The sequence below is a fragment of the Hypanus sabinus genome, chromosome 14 (genome assembly GCF_030144855.1).
Source record: "Hypanus sabinus isolate sHypSab1 chromosome 14, sHypSab1.hap1, whole genome shotgun sequence".
NCBI lineage: Eukaryota > Metazoa > Chordata > Chondrichthyes > Myliobatiformes > Dasyatidae > Hypanus > Hypanus sabinus.
In genome coordinates this window covers 38,175,869-38,194,181 of record NC_082719.1, presented here as the reverse complement: position 1 = coordinate 38,194,181, position 18,313 = coordinate 38,175,869, and the positions used below count along the sequence as shown (strand labels likewise).

The following is an 18,313-nucleotide window of genomic DNA, read 5'->3' as shown; positions in this document are numbered from 1 at the left end:
TTGGCCAATTGCTTGGTATTTGAAAATGATGAGTATCCTTCATGTTAAGCTCTCACCTATGATGCACATAACATCATATCAAAATGTGCTATGAGATCATGTAACTTATTTTGTGTATTGCATACATTCAAATATGAAACCTTCTATCTTTCTTTTCAATTTTGTCTCCTTATTACCTGAAGTTAAACTCTTATCATTTGGGTTTATTCTTTATTCTGGAGACTTCTGTAACCTTTCCTGCAGTCTCCTCTTTTACTTTCTCCATTCTTTGTCGGTACCCCTTCCTTCTACCACTGATTGACATATATAAGGTAACTCTCAATAGAGTTTGAATGATTTGATTAAATATTGAAGCAGATTTTAAAACCCTCTGTCTAATCCGCCATGATTTGTGTGAGACTCCATTAGGTTTTTTTTATATACAAGCCGAAATAGCACTATTCTCCCAAGTATTCTATTAAAATAAATAAACCTGAGCTGTTGAATTCAAATGTCATCATGGGTTTTAGTTTATTGTAGTTTTAAACTCCAGTTGGAACAAGTGAAAAGTGGAATACATAGAATGATTAGAAAATGCATTGGTGGCCAGGAATTCATAGCTAACTCTGTAAAAAGCATTATTTATATCTGTTTGTTATTAACATTTTGACCCAACAGGCAAAGCATTGAAATACAGTGATTTAATGCAGCTGTGTACCTGGCAGATGAAATATGGTATTACTACATTAAAACTGGAGAGGGACTTTATATTATTGTATTACAGGGGATCTACACATTTCTTTCATCCAGATTCCTACAGACCATTAATTAAAGATCAAAGGAAGAACAAATATAAGAAGAAATCATAGGTAAAGTCCTCTGTAACCTTTATAATTCTCTGTTAATTGAAGTGAGGATAAAATTGAATCTGCTTCTATGAATGAAGTGAAGATACACAGTACATTTTGTGTGACTTTAGCAATATGGAATTATCATGAAACACACCAGAAATTGATAAATAATGAAAGCACAGAGCAGCATACAGCTGACCATTATATGGATCCTATAAAAGAACTGCAGCTGGTCTGGTCTAATCTTGTTTTTGTTACTCAGAGAAAACATACTGGCATTTCCTGAATTGTAAGAAACGCTATGGTATTTCACAAATTACATATGAATGAAAAGTTTGCTAAGACTTAAAGTTTAAAAATGCACCATCCTCATGTCAAAAGTATGTGAAGAGCCCCTTTGTTGTTTGTGGGGTAGATGTGTTAAGCACAATTATTTCTAGCAGTCTGCTTTAAACTCTTTTAAAAGAGAGAAAATATGGCTTTCCCAAATAAACAACATTTCTAAAAGATCTGCCTGCACTGCAGAGTGAAAGATCAATGGGTTACTCTACCACAGCTATCAACTGCTACTACTGAGAATCCAAAAATGGCAATTCAGTAGGAACATTCTTCTGTGTGTAATGCCATCTGCAATGGCAAAGGGAAGCGCACAGCAACACATAAATTGTCACATTGTCTGACCTGAAATATAACACCGCTCATTCTACACTCCTCAAACACGAGAAAAAATGCTGACATCAGTACCGGCCTAAATTGAAGACTGTTAAAATCTGATGAAAGTGCGAAGACAGGAAGAGGGATGAATTGTGAATTATTCATTCAGAAATTGGAAACATTTCTTTTACAAGTAGAAACTGGATAAAACAAGTTTAATATCTCTGGAACTACTAATTAGTTACTTCATTCACAAATGAGGATTATATCAAACTGCATATAATACATTAGGAATAACATGAAGTCATGAAGAACTGATATTTGATTTCATGCTACCATTAAATTGTATAGTCTCATGGAATCTGACATGATTTCTTTCAGCTATAATTTTTTTCACACATCTTTTTTATCCTCTACAAGTCTTATTGTCATAGAGTTAAGTTTCTAAATGTTATGGTTAAGGTCAAAATAAAAACATGAAAAATATGTTAACTAAATGATGGAAAGTGGATTCGAAGAATTGGGTAAATGTGATCACGACAAGTGCAAACATCAAAAAGAGCCGGCTGGGCTGAAAGGCCTGTTTCTCTGTTTCTATGAAATGTGCCAGAATGTTAGTAGGCAAAATGTCTACCATTACCACCAGTGTATAACCATATAACCATACAACAATTACAGCACTGAAACAGGCTATCTCGGCCCTTCTAGTCCATGCCGAATGCTTACTCTCACCTAGTCCCACCGATCTGCACTCAGCGCATAAGCCTCCATTCCTTTCCTGTCCATATATCTATCCAATTTTTTTTAAACAATATCAAACCTGCCTCTATCACTTCTACTGGAAGCTTATTCCATACAGCTACCACTCTCTGACTAAAGAAGTTCCCCCTCGTGTTACCCCTAAACTTTTGCCCCTTAACTCTCAACTCATGTCCTCTTGCCTGAATCTCCCCTACTCTCAATGGAAAAAGCCTATCTACGTCAACTTTATCTATCCCCCTCGTAATTTTAAGTACCTCTATCAAGTCCCCCTCAACCTTCTATGCTAGAATAAAGTCCTAACTTGTTCAACATTTCTCTGTAACTTAGGTGCTGAAACCCAGGTAACATTCTAGTAAATCTCCTTTGCGCTCTCTCTATTTTGTTGACATCTTTCCTATAATTCGGTGACCAGAACTTTACACAATTCAATACAAATTTGGCCTCACCAATGCCTTGTACAATTTTAATGCTATATCCCAACTCCTATACTCAATGCTCAGATTGATAAAGGCCAGCATACGAAAAGCTTTCTTCAACACCCTATCCACATGAGATTCCACCTTTAGGGAACTATGCACCATTATTCCTCGATCACTCTGTCCTACTGCATTCCTCAATGCCCTACCATTTACCATGTATGTCCTATTTTGATTAACTCTACCAAAATGTAACACATCACACTTACCAGCATTAAACTCCATCTGCCATCTTTCAGCCCACTCTTCTAACTAGCCTAAATCTCTCTGCAAACATTGAAAACCTACTTCATTATCCACAACGCCACCTATCTTAGTATATTTTCTCCATACTTACTAATCCAATTTACCACCCCATCATCCAGATCATTAATGTATATGACGAACAACATTGGACCCAGTACAGATCCCTGAGGCACACCACTAGTCACCGGCCTCCAACCTGATAAACAGTTATCCACCACTACTTTCTGGCATCTCCCATCTAGCCACTGTTGAATCCATTTTACTACTTCAATATTAATACCTAACGATTGAACCTTCCTAACTAACCTTCCATGTGGAACCTTGTCAAAGGCCTTACTTAAGTCCATATAGACAACATCCACTGCTTTACCCTCATCAACTTTCCTAGTAACGTCTTCAAAAAATTCAATAAGATTTGTCAAACATGACCTTCCACGTACAAATCCATGTTGACGGTTCCTAATCAGACTCTGTCTATCCAGATAATTATATATACCATCTCTAAGAATACTTTCCATTAATTTACCCACCACTGACATCAAACTTAATTGCTAGGTTACTCTTAGAACCCTTTTTAAACAACGGAACAACATGAGCAATACGCCAATCCTCCAGCACCATCCCTGTTTCTAATCACATTTGAAATATTTCTGTCAGAAATGTGGAGTATATCAAAGAAGTCTGACCTGTTCACAGACTTCTCAAATACAAAGGTCATGTGAGAGCACTTGCTACTAATCACAACTAACTCACACTCGATCTTGCAAATACAACATTTGAATCTACTATCTTTACCATAAGAACAAAAGACATCAAGATACAATTAGGGCATTCAGCAATTCAAGTCTGCTCGCCAATCAACCATGGCTGACTTATTATTCCACTCAACTCCATTCTCCTGCTTCCTCCCCATTATCTTTGAAGCCCCTACTAATAAAGTACTTAGCAATCTCAATTTTAAATATACCCAATGAAATGGCCTCCACAGCCATCTGTGGGAAAGAATTACACTGATTCACCACGCACCCCCACTCCCGCACCCAGCCAGCTAAAGAATTTCCTCCTCATTTCTGCTCTAAAGGAACATCCTTCTATCTGATGTTGTGCACTCTGGTTCTGGACATTGCCATAAATTGGAAGCATCCTCTGTAGATCCACTCTTGCAGAGGCTTTAAATACTCTGTAGGTTTCAAAGGAATCCCACTGACTCCAGTGAGCACTGGCTCAGGGCCATCAAATACTCCTCAAATGTTAATCCTTTCATTCTCAGCATTATTCTTCTAAACCCTCTGCAATGCCAGCACATCGTTCTGAACCATGAGACCCCAAAGTGTGGTGACCAATGGTTTAAAAAGCCTCAGCATTACATTTTGCTTTTATATTCCAGTCCTCCTGAAATGAGTGCTAACATTTCATTTGCCTTTCTTGCTACCAATTCAACCAGCAAATTAACCTTTAGGGAATACTATGCTGCAACTCCCATATTCCTTTGCACCTCCAATTTCTGAATTCACTTCTGATTTAGAAAATAATCTATGCCTTTATTTCTCCCACCCAAAATGCATGACCATATACTTCCCTATACTGTATTCTATTGCCACCTCTTTGCCCATTCTCCTCTTCTAAGTTCTACACCTCCTCCTATCTTAGTGTCATCTGCAAACTTGGCCATAAAGTCATCAAGCCTGTCATCCAAGTCGCTGACATATAACATGAAATGTAGCAAACCCATCACTGGCCTCAGCAAAGCACCACTAGTCACTGAGAGCCAACCAGAAAATGCACGTTTCTTCCCCATGTTTTGCTTTCTGCCAGTCAGGTAATCTCCTGATCATGCATGTATTTTTGCATGCTGTTATACCACTGGTTTTTATCTTGTTTAGCAGCATCATGTGCATCACCTTGTCAAAGGCCTTTTGAAAATTCAAGGAAACAATATCCACTAACTCACCATTGTCTATCCTACTTACTACTTCCTCAAAGAACCCCAATAGATATGTCAGGAATTATTTGCCTTTTAGGAAACCATGCTGACTTCAGCATATTGTAGCACATCTCCAAGTCCCTTAGCTGGCTGGTAGCATAGTGGCATCAGCACCGGACTTCAGAGTGAAGGCTCCTGAGTTCAAATCCAGCTGGCACCCTTGCACATTTTCCATCTGTGCTGGGTTGAGCATCCAGCTAGCAACTCAGCCTTGTAAGAACAAGAAAGCCTGCTAAAAATACGCTGTCACAAAGGTGTCCTGATGACTCCACCTGGAGTTAAGGACTTTCTTTTTCTCTTCTTCTCCAAGTACCTTGAAATCTCAGTTTTAACAATGGACTGTAACACCTTATTAACCATTGAAATGAGGCTTACTGGCCTATAATTTCCTGTCTTTTGCATCCCTCCCTTCTTAAACAGTAGAGAGACATTTATATTTTTTTAGTCCTCCAGACCCATTCCAGAATCTAACGATTCTTGAAAGATCACTGCTAATGCCTCCACAGTTCAGAACCCTTTCAAAGAACCCTTTGCCCCTTTCAGAACCCTGGGGTATAATCCATCTGGTCCAGCTGACTTTCTCATCTTCAGGTACCTTCTCTTTTGTAATAGCAAATATATTCTCCTCTGCCCCCTAACATTCTTGAATTTTTGGCAAGTTGCTGATGTCTTCCACAGTGTAGACGAATGCAAAACATTCACTCAGTTGTTCCATCATATCTTTGCCCCCTGTTACTACCTCTTCAGCCACATTTTCTGGTTGTCTGATATCCACACTTAGCTCTCCTTTACTCATTATATATCATTCTCTTTTATATTATTACTAGTTTAACGTCATATTTCATCTTTTCTCTCATTGCTTTATTAGTTGCCTTCTGTGCTTAAAAGAGTTCAGAATCCTCAGGCTTCCCACTACTTTTTTCTATACAGTATGCCCTCTTTTACTTCTCTGATCTCTTTGATTTCACTTTTGAGCCATGGTTGCTCATCTTTCCATTGAAATTGATTTTCTTTTGCTTTGAAGTGAACTATTCTTGTGTCTTCCGAATTACTCCCAAAAACCCCAGCCATTGCTGCTCAACCATCATTTCTGCTACTGGTGGCTTCTGATCAATTTGACTATTTCCTCTCTCATGGCTCTACAGTTAACTATATTCAATGGTAACAACAATACACCTGATTTTAGTGTTTTCCTCTCAAACTACAAGGTGAATTAGATGAGATTATGATCACTGCCTCCTAAGGGTTATTTACCTTAACTTCCCAAATCAAATCTGGTTCGTTACCCAACACCCAATCCAGAATTGTTTTTTTCGCCAGTGGGCCCAACAACAAACTACTCCAAAAATCCATCTTGTAGGCATTCTATAACTTCCTTTTCTTGAGATCCAGAACCAACTTGATTTTCCCAATCTACCTGCATATTGGAATATTCCAGGCCCATCATAACATTGTCCTTTTTAAATGCTTTTTCTATCTCCCGTAATAATTTCTACCCATTATCCTGGCTACCATTTGGAAGATTGTATATATTATAATTCTCATCAGGGTTTTTTTTACTATTGCAGTATCTTAATTCTACACACAAGGATCCTGCATCTTCTGATCTTATGTCACTTCTTCCTGAGGATTTGATTTCATTTCTTACCAACAAAACCACTCCTGTCCCTCTGGACAATAGCCTGTCATTTCAAAATGATGTGTGTCTGTGATGATAGCTCTCAGCTGTGATCTTCTTTCTACCAAGTCTCTGTGAAGTCTACAAAACACCTAGCAACTTCCAACTACACGACAAGATCATCTACCATATTTCCTAGACTGGGTGTATTAAAAAATTTCAATCCTCTATTTGCTCTCCTTTTTTGCAATTTTCTCTCCATGTTGTCTGGAATTAAATTCCAATCTCATTATATATTTTTGTCTTATTCATTATTCTGCAGACTTCATTATCTTCTGCTGCACTATTCTTCCCTTCTCCTTCATCCATACTTCTCCAAGCTGTTGCACCACAACCCCCCACCCCCGCACATACACACACACATATTCACACACTATTTAGTTTATACTCTCCTCCACAGTCCTAGTTATGCAATTTACCAGGGCCCTGCTCTCAGTATGGTTCAGATGGAGCCTGTCTCATTATAACAGCCTCCTCCTTCTCCAATACTGATCCCAATATCCCACACATACAAACCTACTTCTCTACCACCAGTCTTTGAGCCAAGCATCTAGTTTCTAACCTTGATAACCCTGTGCCAATTAGCACATGGATCATAGAACAATCTGGAGACTATTACCTTTTTGAGAATAAAAATCAAAACTTAAAAACCAGAGCATTTAAAATGTTGAAATAATGAACAAACATTTGAGCAAACCGAGTTCAATAAATGGAAATGAACTTGTATTTACCCATTATATCTCCAGTATTAATTTCCTTTCAACTACGTGGTTCTGTGTCCCATTGTTCATGATTTGGGCAGATTCCACACATAACCACTTGGCAATTAAAGAAAAACTTTGTTCCATTGCTGGACCTCAGTGACGGGTCCAGTGCTGCAATACATGTGGGACTCCGGAAAACTCAGTAGGTTGAGGATGTTTGCATTTACGGAGGAAGCTTTGTGGTCTTTTCCTGAGTCAATTTCATGAATAAACTAAACTTAATGGTCTTCCCCAGCTTAGGAATAATCCCATTTCTAGGACACAATTGAAAGAAACTGATTTCCCAGTTTTCAACAGAATTAACTTCCTTTCTGCCATCGTAATTTAGAGATGTACAACATAATGTGGCCCCTGTCAGGAAGTTTGTGCCTGTCTGTTCTCCACTTTTGAAAGACATTAGTTTCCCAATGAATATAGGCAGAGAGATGGTCTGCTTCATATATTATTTTTCATAATGTTTTCTTTTCCAACAAAGTCAGAATGAAAAAAATGAGGATTTGTGCATGTACTTAATTTTATATCCCAAGAAAGATATATGCAGGTAAACAGGATTTACAGTTTCTCATTTTCACATCAGTCAGATGCAAGCAACTGAATTATTACAGTCAATATGACCCTGCACCTTCTAACATTGTCCTAAACACAAACTAAACCCATGCATTTGCAGCAAGATATTTTGATCTTGAAAATACGATGCTGGCAAATGTAATTGAGGGATAGAAATTACTTTCTGTGATGTTATCTTTTTACACATCTTTCTCAAATTCAAATTACTATTCTCATTGTTTTACTAGAGATATTACTCCATTTAATATAGTCAAGCATCACAAAAATAGGGGAAGGAATTTAATTCAAGTGCAATAAACTATCATGTGATAGCAAGGGTGACAGTAATTTGTAAGCAACAGTTTCTGAATGTGCATTAGTTGCCCATAAATTTCTTTAGCCAATGGCTAAACCAACAGCCATGCTTGCCAGAAAAGATTTATAAATAATACTTGGGAAATTTTGTTAAATAAGATGCCAGGCTTTGTGAACCTTGTTCTCTGTAGTCGGAAATTTTTGCAATGATATTTTGAGCAACAAAGTAGCAGATTCAAGAAAAATAAATTATTTTTTGTTAAATTATTTCATTTTTCATGAGTTTTGAAACACCAGAAAGTTAAGCATAATTCATAATCATACACCAAATCATAATTCTCATAAAGATATTCTTTGCCAATTATTAATCTATTTGTTTTCTCAGCACCCTTTAAATTTCACCCAGTCTGCCTTATTTATACATATTGATCCAGAGCACTTGGTAAATGGCAAGAACTGATTTCACATTGGTACTTAATCAACATTTCCTCTAATTTCCCACTTTGCTCAAAGTAGCAGAAGAAAGTTGAGATAAATAAATTTCCTGATGCCATTCCAACATTACAGATGGCTTATATTAACAGAGATAAAACCAAAGAAAAAAACCTGGGACATGAAAATAAACTGGAAGGCAAAATTAGCTTCTCAGAATTTGCATAAATTAATATTGAATATTTTGCATTTCAGTACTTATAGGAAGAAAAACATGGGAAATATTGTTTATCATGGATCAGTCACTAAAATAAACAATTATTTTGGAGCTCATTTGCTTATTTTTTTAGGGCTATAAAACTAAAATATTACTTATTTTTTTAAAGGTTGTGATGCAATAATGGCCATATTCCCTAAGCTACTGCTTTTATCTCACAACCAGGAAACATCTTTTGTTTTCTGTGGATAATATTTTAATTCTACTTTTCTCTCTACTCAGATATATCCAAAATACTCTGCTTTTTAATTCCAATATCCTGCAGCTTTAAAAAAAAATCCAACAATGCATAATCACGAGGCTAACGTGAGCTAGGATCAATTGGGGTAAGATGCTAGACAGAATTGTGGTAAATCTTCAATCCAAAACTTCTTTTATGATCTATGAATGAACAATTTCTCTGCTCCAACTCCAGAAGTAATAACATCAATGAATCCCTATTCAAGAATCCACAGCTCAAGCTGGTACAGGTCATGTTAGAATCAGAAATAAAATCTGAATCATCATGAGGTTTAATATCACTACCATATGTTGTAGCAGCAGTACATTGCAAAACATAAAATATAAACAATAAATTACAATAAGAAGTAAAATTCAATTAAATAAATAGTGCAAAAAGAGAAGTGAAAATACTGAGACAGTGCTCATGGGATAATTGTCCAGTCATAAATCTGATGGCAAAGGGAAAGAAACTGTTCTTGAAGCATTGATAGTGTGCATTCAGGCTTCTGTACCTCCTCCTAAATGTTGGTGAAGAGAAGAGCGTAAATCCTGGATGATGAGACCTTAATGATGACTGCTGCCTGTCGGGGCATCGTCTTTTGAAAGCGTCCTGAATGCTGGGGAGGCTATTGCTCACAATAGAGCTGGCAGAGGTTACAATTTTCTGCAGGATTTTTCTACTCTGTGCAGAGGCCCCCTCCATTCCAGATTGCGATGCAACCAGTTCGAATTCTCCCAACATCTATAGGAATCTATTCTATAGGAGTATCTTTTCTGACATACCAATTCTCCTCAATGTGAATGAAGCTCCTACTGAAATATAGGCATTGCTGTGTCTTATTTGCAATTGCATCAACATACTGGGCCCAGGATAAATACCCCGAGATGTTGACACTCAGGAACCAGAAACTGCTCATTCTTTCCACTTCTGATCCCTCACTGAGATCTGGCATGCCTTCCTCTGACCTTCACTTTCTGAAGACCACAATCAATTCCTTGGTCTTACTGGCAATGAGTTCAAGTGTTTTTTGTCTGCAACCACACAACCAGCTGATCTATCCTGCTCCTATGACTTATTCTACGAGTCTGTGGTGGCCAGTGCTATCATGTTTGCTGTTGTGTGCTGGGGCAGCAGGCTGAGGGTAGCAGACACTAACAGAATCAACAAACTCATTAGTAAGACTAGTGACATTGTGGGTGTGGAACTGGACTCTCTGACGGTGGTGTCTGAAAAGAGGATGCTGTCCAAGTTGCATGCCATCTTGGACAATGACTCCAATCCACTCCATAATGTACTGGTTAGGCACAAGAGTACGTTCAGCCAGAGATTCATTCCACCGAGATGCAACGCTGAGCATCATAGGAAGTCATTCCTGCCTGTGGCCATCAAACTTTACAACTCCTCCCTCGGAGTGTCAGACACCCTGAGCCAATAGGCTGGTCCTGGACTTATTTCCACTTGGAATAACTTACCAATTATTATTTAATTATTTGTGGGTTTATATTGCTATATTTCTACACTATTCTTGGTTGGTGTGACTGTAACGAAACCCAATTTCCCTCAGGATCAATAAAGTCTGTCTGTCTGTCTGTCTATACACCTTGTCACCATCTGAAATTCTGCCTACAATAGTTGAGTCATCGGCAGATTTATAGATGGTGCTTCATCTGTGCCCAGCCACTCAATTTTGGATATAGGCAGAGTAGAGCACTGGGCTAAATATGCATCCTTGAAGTGTGCCATTTTTGATTGTCAGCAAGGAGATGTTATTTCCAATCCACACTGTTGTGTATTTGCAGCCTACCTTAGTACTTAATTAGATAGTGAATATATATTGACACAATGCTTCATGCTCTGAACATGTCTTTATTTCTCAGTCATGCTTCCATGCTCCCACACATCACATGTTGTATTGTTCCAGGATGATGACATCATCACTGTACTTGACACGTGTCAAACTACATGAACTGACCTTATCATTTGAATACATGATATCCCTCATTTCCTGAGAAATAAATTTCAATATTTTAGAACACATTCAGCTCACAGATTTAACCATTTCAATTCAACTCATATTCTCTGATAGGCATGACTATAATCAACACATTTTCTGTTTCAACTTAGTGATAACTCTGGAAATGAAAACTTCATTTTCAACTTACAACAGTTTTATTGTTTCAAAACCTCAACTTAAAGCACTACTTCAATACAAAATCATTAAACTTCAGAGGTTGCTTTCTAACCTGTTGCCTTCTTACCTGTTTCTCTTTGCTTTCAATGTTTAGCAATGGCTTTTGCTCACTGTGAACCTGAGCTTGTCCATAACTGTCCCTCATATTGTCCTCCTGTCCTGGTACCTCACTGTCAAAACCTTGAATTTCCTCCTGTTTTTCAGAAGTTTCTCTTACTTTGAACTTTCTTACATGTGTGGTGTTCCTTACAAACTGAACTCCAGTTGGAGATTCAACTACCACTTATTTTCCTGCTTTCCTCAGCACCCTGTGTGGTGTTGTGTTGAAAGGTGTGGCAAATTTGTCCACTTTTTCTTGCTGGATAAGCACAGTGTCCCCAACTTTTACAGTAGACTCTGGTTCTCCTCTGTAACCGTTTATACACATCTTCTACTTTCTTTTCGTTCTGCATCCCAATCTCGTACTTCCAGCTCTGCTGTGTGTACCTTTTCGATGTCTGGTAACTTCACCCTCATTTTGCAGTTGTAGAGAAGTTTGGCAAGACTTTTTCTTGTAGCTGCATGTTCCACACATCTGTTACACTATTACATACTTCTGCAGTTCACACTTCCAGTCAAGTCCTTCTGCTTAAGCAATCCTAATCTTTTGCATCAGTGATGCATTTTGGCGCTCCACTTCGCCACTTTGCCTGAGTCCGTTTTGGTGTTGTTTTCAGGTGTTTCATTCCATTACTCTCACAATATTCTAGAATTGTTCAGATCTGAGATCGGAATTGGGGCTCATTATCTGATGTGATAGATATGGGCTCTCCACGTTTACTGAAAATGTTCTCCAGACCGTCAATAACTCTTGTTGCAGTGTAGAGGTCAAAATGCCATAGTCATAAAATTGGCTGTTGAAATCAACTACCACAAGAATGGAATGATTTGTTGGTAATGATCCGAGCAAATCAACAGTACCTCCTGCCAAGGATCATCCAGTAATAGCGTCAGATTTTGCTGTTCTGGAGCGAGTCAGGTCATGATACTGTTTGACAGCCGTGGCAAGTATTGCAATATTTCTCAGTGGCTTTATCCATAGCAGGCCACCAAACCTTGGTTCTGAGATACTGTTTTGCACTAACTATCCCCAGGTTTCCTTGATGAGCTGGAGCGAGTGCCCGTGTGTACACGGCTTTAGGTAACACAATCCGTGTCCCTCTGAAGCTAAGATGACCCACTACACACAGCTCATCTGCAATAGGTGCATATGCCTCACAGTTCTCAAAGTGTCTACTTCCGATGGCTTTACGTATATTCGGCAGTTCCAGATCAGTGGCTAACACTTTCTCCAACTCTTGTGTTGTCAGGGTTTTAGGCCTAGCACTCACAGCTGAGAAACTGACATACTCCTCTGAGTAATGCTTGTGTCTCTCTTATTGAGCAGTCTCTCTGCCAGTGGCCTCAACAGTGGGTCTGCAATGTTCTGTTTTCCTGGCATGTGTATGACCCTGTAGTCATACAGTTGCAATCATAAGACCCACCGTTCTATGCATGCGCATGGTTTAGATCTTGGGCTGTAAATTATCTCTAAAGGTTTGTGATCTGTTATCAAGTCAAATTTTCTCCCATACAAATAAGGATGAAGTCTTGCACAGGCTCATAATACCACTAATGCTTCTCACTCTGTTTGTTGTGAGTATTTTCATTCACAGCCTGTGAGACTACAGCTCACATAGCAGACAGGTACCATTTCTTAAATTTATTTTTGTATAATTACTGTTCTCAGTCCAACATGATTGGCATCTACTATTACTTTAGTTGATGCACCTTTATCAAAATAGGCCAATATACCTAGTTCAGCTAGCTTCCCATTTAGGGCCTTGAATGCTTGTCTCTATCCTTTTCCAAACTTGAACTGGGTGTTCTTCCTGGTCAATCATCTCAGTATTTCTGACAAAGTTACAAACTGTGGTATGAATCTGCTGCTGTAGACAACAAGACCTAGGAAACTCCTCACTTCTGTGGCGTTTTGTGGTTCACGAGCCTCCATTACTGCTCGCGCTCTCTCCTCAGTTGGCCTGATGCTTTTCTGTGACAAGAGAGTTCCTATGAAAACTAATCTGTCCATGTTGAACTGACTTTTCTCCAGGTTCAGTGTCAGTCCACACATTGCAAGTCTGTTGAAGATAGCATGTAGTCTCTCATCATGCAGTTTTTGGTTCGGCGCATGTACAATCTCATCATCTGAGAAGTTTTCAGCTACTTCGGTTCCAGCTAAAACACTTGCACAGTCATGCTGGTACTGCTCACTAGCTGATGACACTCCAAATACCTACACTCCATTATGCACAGCAAACGCGGTTCTCTCTCTAGGTTCTGGAGTTAGTTACAGCTGGTGATAGACCCACTTCAAGTCTAGATTGTTAAACACCAGAGCTTCATTCATACCCTGTAGTATCTCATCTACAATTGGAATGGGGTATTTTGATCCCTCACAATTGCCTCATTTGTTGTTTTCATGTCTAGGTACATCCTCAAGTCCTTGTTGGGTTTTGGTAAAACTACTACCGGGTTAACCCAAGGAGTTGGGCCTTCAACTTTCTCTACAATGTCCATTTTCAGTAGCTGTTCAACATTTTTCTCAACAACCTCCCTGAAGTTGTAAGGTATGTGTCTGACTGGCTGGGCCACAGGCTTTACCTTTGGATCAATGTGCAGACTGACCTGCTTAGTGTTCAGCTTTCCTACCCCTTCAAACGCATTGGGTACTGCAGCTTAAGTGACTCTTTAACATCTGTCAGTACTGACACATTTACTCCAATCTTAAACGCACCCAATTTTGTTGCTGTTTCTCTACCTAGGAGTGGTTCAACATTGCCTTTTGTCACAATGAACGCTGCCTGGTCTATTCTGATTCCAATACTTATTTCACATTGAAACATCTCCTGAACCTCCAGTAATGTGCCAGATGAATATGGGTACAGGTTTTTCTTCTATTTATGAATGGCACTTTATTTTCCTTGACAAGTTTTTCCCATACATTTTCACCCAGTATATTACTTCTGGCTCTTGAAACTACCTATATGCACAGATTTGAAGCATATATATGAAGCAAGGTTAGCAGAGCCGGGACTTTTCTCTTTGGAGTTTAGAAGAATGAGAGGGGACTTGATAGAGGTCTACAAGATTATGAGAGGCATAGATAGGGTGGATAGTCAGTACCTGTTTCCCAGGGCACCAATAGCAAACACCAGAGGGCATAGGCACAAACTTAAGGAACAGAAGTTTAGGGGAGACATCAGGGGTAAGTTTTATTACACAGACAGTTGTGAGTGCCTGGAATGACTTGCCAGGGATGGTGGTGGAGGCTAAAACATTAGGGGTATTTAAGAGCCTCTTGGACAGGCACATGTATGAAAGAAAAATGGAGGGTTATGGGGTAGTGTGGGTTTAGTACTTTATTTTAGGATTATATGAGTCGGCACAACATGGAGGGCTGAAGGACCTGTACTGTGCCGTAGTGTTCTATGGTTCTATGGTTCTATTTACACCCCCTACGCAAAAAGTTATTTTTTTCAGATGGCTCTGTCTCATTAACAACAAATGCAAATTCCTTTTGTTCATCCTCAACATTGTTCAATTTTTGTGTCTTTAATCCTTTTGTCTGGCACATTTTTGCAAAGTGGTCCTTTCCAGTGTATCTTCTGAACTGGGGACTTCGGATCTCTACCCAGATGATCTGTGTTTCCACATCTGTAGCATTTCCTTTCACTTGTATTAGTACTAGACTTTCTTTTTCCCTCTGTCCTTTTCCCATGTGTTGTGTCCTCACAACAGGGAACTAGGAGCACAGTCTCTTGCTAGCTCCCTCTGTGACAAGGCTGATAATTGTTCCTCTGCTTTTTCACATTGTGCTGCTATTTGCAGTATGCGGGCAAGCGTTAGACGCTGCATATTCTCCAGTGGTTTTCTCCGCACATATACTGAGTTACATTTTCCCACTATGGCATTCTCGATTTGGTTGTCTGTGTCAATTAGAAAATTACAGCCTTTTGCTGCCTGCTAAAGTTGAGTAGAGAACTGTTGAACCATCTCACCTTGTTTTTGGGCAAGCTAATGAAAATGCTGCCGGGCAAATGTAGTGTTGACCTGGGGAATGAAGTATGCATGCAGCACATCCACTGTTGCTGCGTAGTCCGTGACTTGTCCGTGTTTGGTAGTGCTGAGAATATATCCTGCACATCTGGTCCTGCAAGGTGCAGAAGTAGTACTCCCCTTCTTTGTTTTGAAGTATCTGTTGTGTTATCATCCACTATCAGTCCTTTACCGTCGGCATAAAGTTCAAATGCGCTGAGCCACTGTGTCCATCATTGCTGGCTCTGTAAAACATCGGAAGCATTGGATCCCGGATTTTTCCATTTTCACCAACTAATGTTAAACGTACTTTCAAAGTCCACATCCTTGTCACCACTGTTGTGTATTTGCAACCTACCTTAGTGCTTAAATAGATAGTGCATATATCATGACTCGATGCTTCCTGCTTTAACCGTGTCTTTATTTCTCATTCTCATATCCATGCTCCCTCATGTCACATGTTATTCTGTTCTAGATGGATGACATCATCACCGTACTTGACTATAGTCAATAAACAGCAGCCTGATGTAGGTATTATTATTGTCCAGGTGATCCAAGGCTGAGTGGAGAGCCAGTGAGATTGCAACTGCTGTAGACCTATTATGGTGATAAATTGCAGCAGGTCCAAATCCTTGCTTATGCAGGAGTTGACTCCTGCTATAACAAAGTTCTCAAAGCACCTCAACACAGTGGATGTGAGTGCCACTGGGTGATAGTCATTGAGGCAGCTCACCCTGCTCTTTTTGGGCACTGGTGTAATTGTGGGCAGCCTGGCATGTTGAGTTCCTCCAGCAGTTTGTGTGCATTGCTCAGGTTTCCAGTACCTGCAGATTTTCTCTTGTTTGTGACTGCTATAATCATCACCCTTTTGAAGCAGGTTGGAACCTCCAACTGCAGTAGTAAGAGATTGAAGATGCCCATGAAAACTGCTGCCACTTGGTTGGCACAAGTTTTCAGAGCCATACCAGCTACATTATCAGTGCCCCATACCTTGCGAAGATTCACCTTCTTGAAAGATGTTCTGATCTGGCCTCCAAGGCAGAGATCACATGGTCACTCATTGCTGCAGGGATTCGCACAGCCACAGTTTGTTTTCTCCCTTTCAAAGCATATGTAAAAGGTTTTGAGCCAATCTGGAAGTGAATCATCACAGCCATTTGTGATATAAAGTTTCACTTTGTAGGAAATAATAGCCAGCAAACACTGCCAGAGTTGATCTGCATCCATTTTTCCATCCAAAATATGGCCTTCTGTAGGTCATACCTGAATTTCTTGTATAATGCTGAATGCCACAGATCTAGCCCTCAGCAGATGACAAATTTCCTGGCTTTTATCCATAGATTTTTGTTAGTGTGTGTCCGGTATGTTCTTGAAGGTACACATGCATCCACACAGCTCTTGATGAAGTTGGTGACAACTGTGGCATATTCATTCAGATTCAAAGATGAATGCTTGAATATCGTCCAGTTCACCAACTCAAAGTAGTCCTGAAACCACTGCTCCACCTCCCTTGTCTGTACTTCTTTGGACCTCCTGCAGGTGCTGAGGTCCTTTCGTCTCTGCCTGTACACCAAGAAAAGGAGTTCAGTAAAGTGACCAGACGTTACAAAGTGTGGGTGTGGGATGGCACAGTAAGCATTCTTGATGGTGGTATAACAGTGGTCAAGTGTGTTGGCTCCTCTGGTTCCACAGGTGTTAAGTTAGTGGTAGTTATTCAGAGACTTTATCAAGCCAGCCTGGTTGAAATCTGCTGCAATGATAAGGAGGCATCAGGTTGCACTATTTCACATTGTTCAGCTCCTCCAGTGCCTGCCCAACATTCGCCCAAGGTTGAATATACACCACTACAAGGATGATGGTGGAAAACTCCCTCTGCAGATAAAATGGATAGCATTTGACCACTAGATGTTCCTGGTAAGGTGAGCAGGACTTAGACTGAACAGCCACATTTGTGCACCATGATGAGTTAATCATAAAAAATCCAAGATGGCGGCGCGACGCAGCTTGCAGAGGCCACTCCGGAACTGATTATCTGTTATTAGTGAGGTGGGGTGCCGTGCGCAATCATAATCGACTGAAAACAGACGTGGAAGCACGGAGAAACATCAGGAAATTCCAGGAAGAACTTCTTCTTTGCTGCTGCTGCTGTGAGGTCTGGGACTCTGCTAGGAAGAACAGGCCCCCAGTCCTCGGGGTCGTGTTGCCGACGGCCGTTGACGGGGTCGTCTGTTTTGTCATATGCTTTTGTGATATTCTGGGGGAACGTTGTCTCATTTTTTAACTGCATTGCATTTGTGGTTTCCAAATGACAATAAACTAAATCTGAATCTGAATAAAGCATACTTCACCTGCTCTGCCTTTAAAAGACTGGGCTTTCTTATCTTTGCAGACAATAGTGAAGCCATCAAGCTGCAGCACTGTATCCAAAATGGCAGGGGATAGGCATGTTTCCATGAAGCAAAGTACGCATCAGTCCCTGATGTCCCTCTGGTAGAGCAATCTTGCTCTGAGTTCTTCAATTTTATTTTTCAGTGGCTGCACATTCATCAGCAGGATAGTCAGGATTGAAAGTCTAATGTCTCTGTATTTCAATTGTAGCTGTAGACCAATCTGGCATTCCTGCTTGCAACACAGTCTGCTGTCTGGAATTCATCAATTTTGAGTATCAATAGATTTTTTTAAACATCTTAAAACAATGCTGCTTACTGAAATACCCATGGCTGTGATTGTGGATTTCAGCTGTAGTCCTAAACAAGAATATTTTATGATTCTCATTGGAGCTGTAACCCAAGAGTCGCAGCTTAATGGCGTCATCAAAC

The 18,313-nt window shown here is 39.7% G+C and overlaps 1 protein-coding gene across 2 annotated transcripts in view; it reads right to left on the bottom strand.

Annotated features, from left to right (window-relative positions):
* Positions 1-18,313, bottom strand: part of pcdh7b (protocadherin 7b) — a 391,309-nt gene that overhangs the window by 240,185 nt on the left and 132,811 nt on the right. The window lies entirely within an intron of this gene.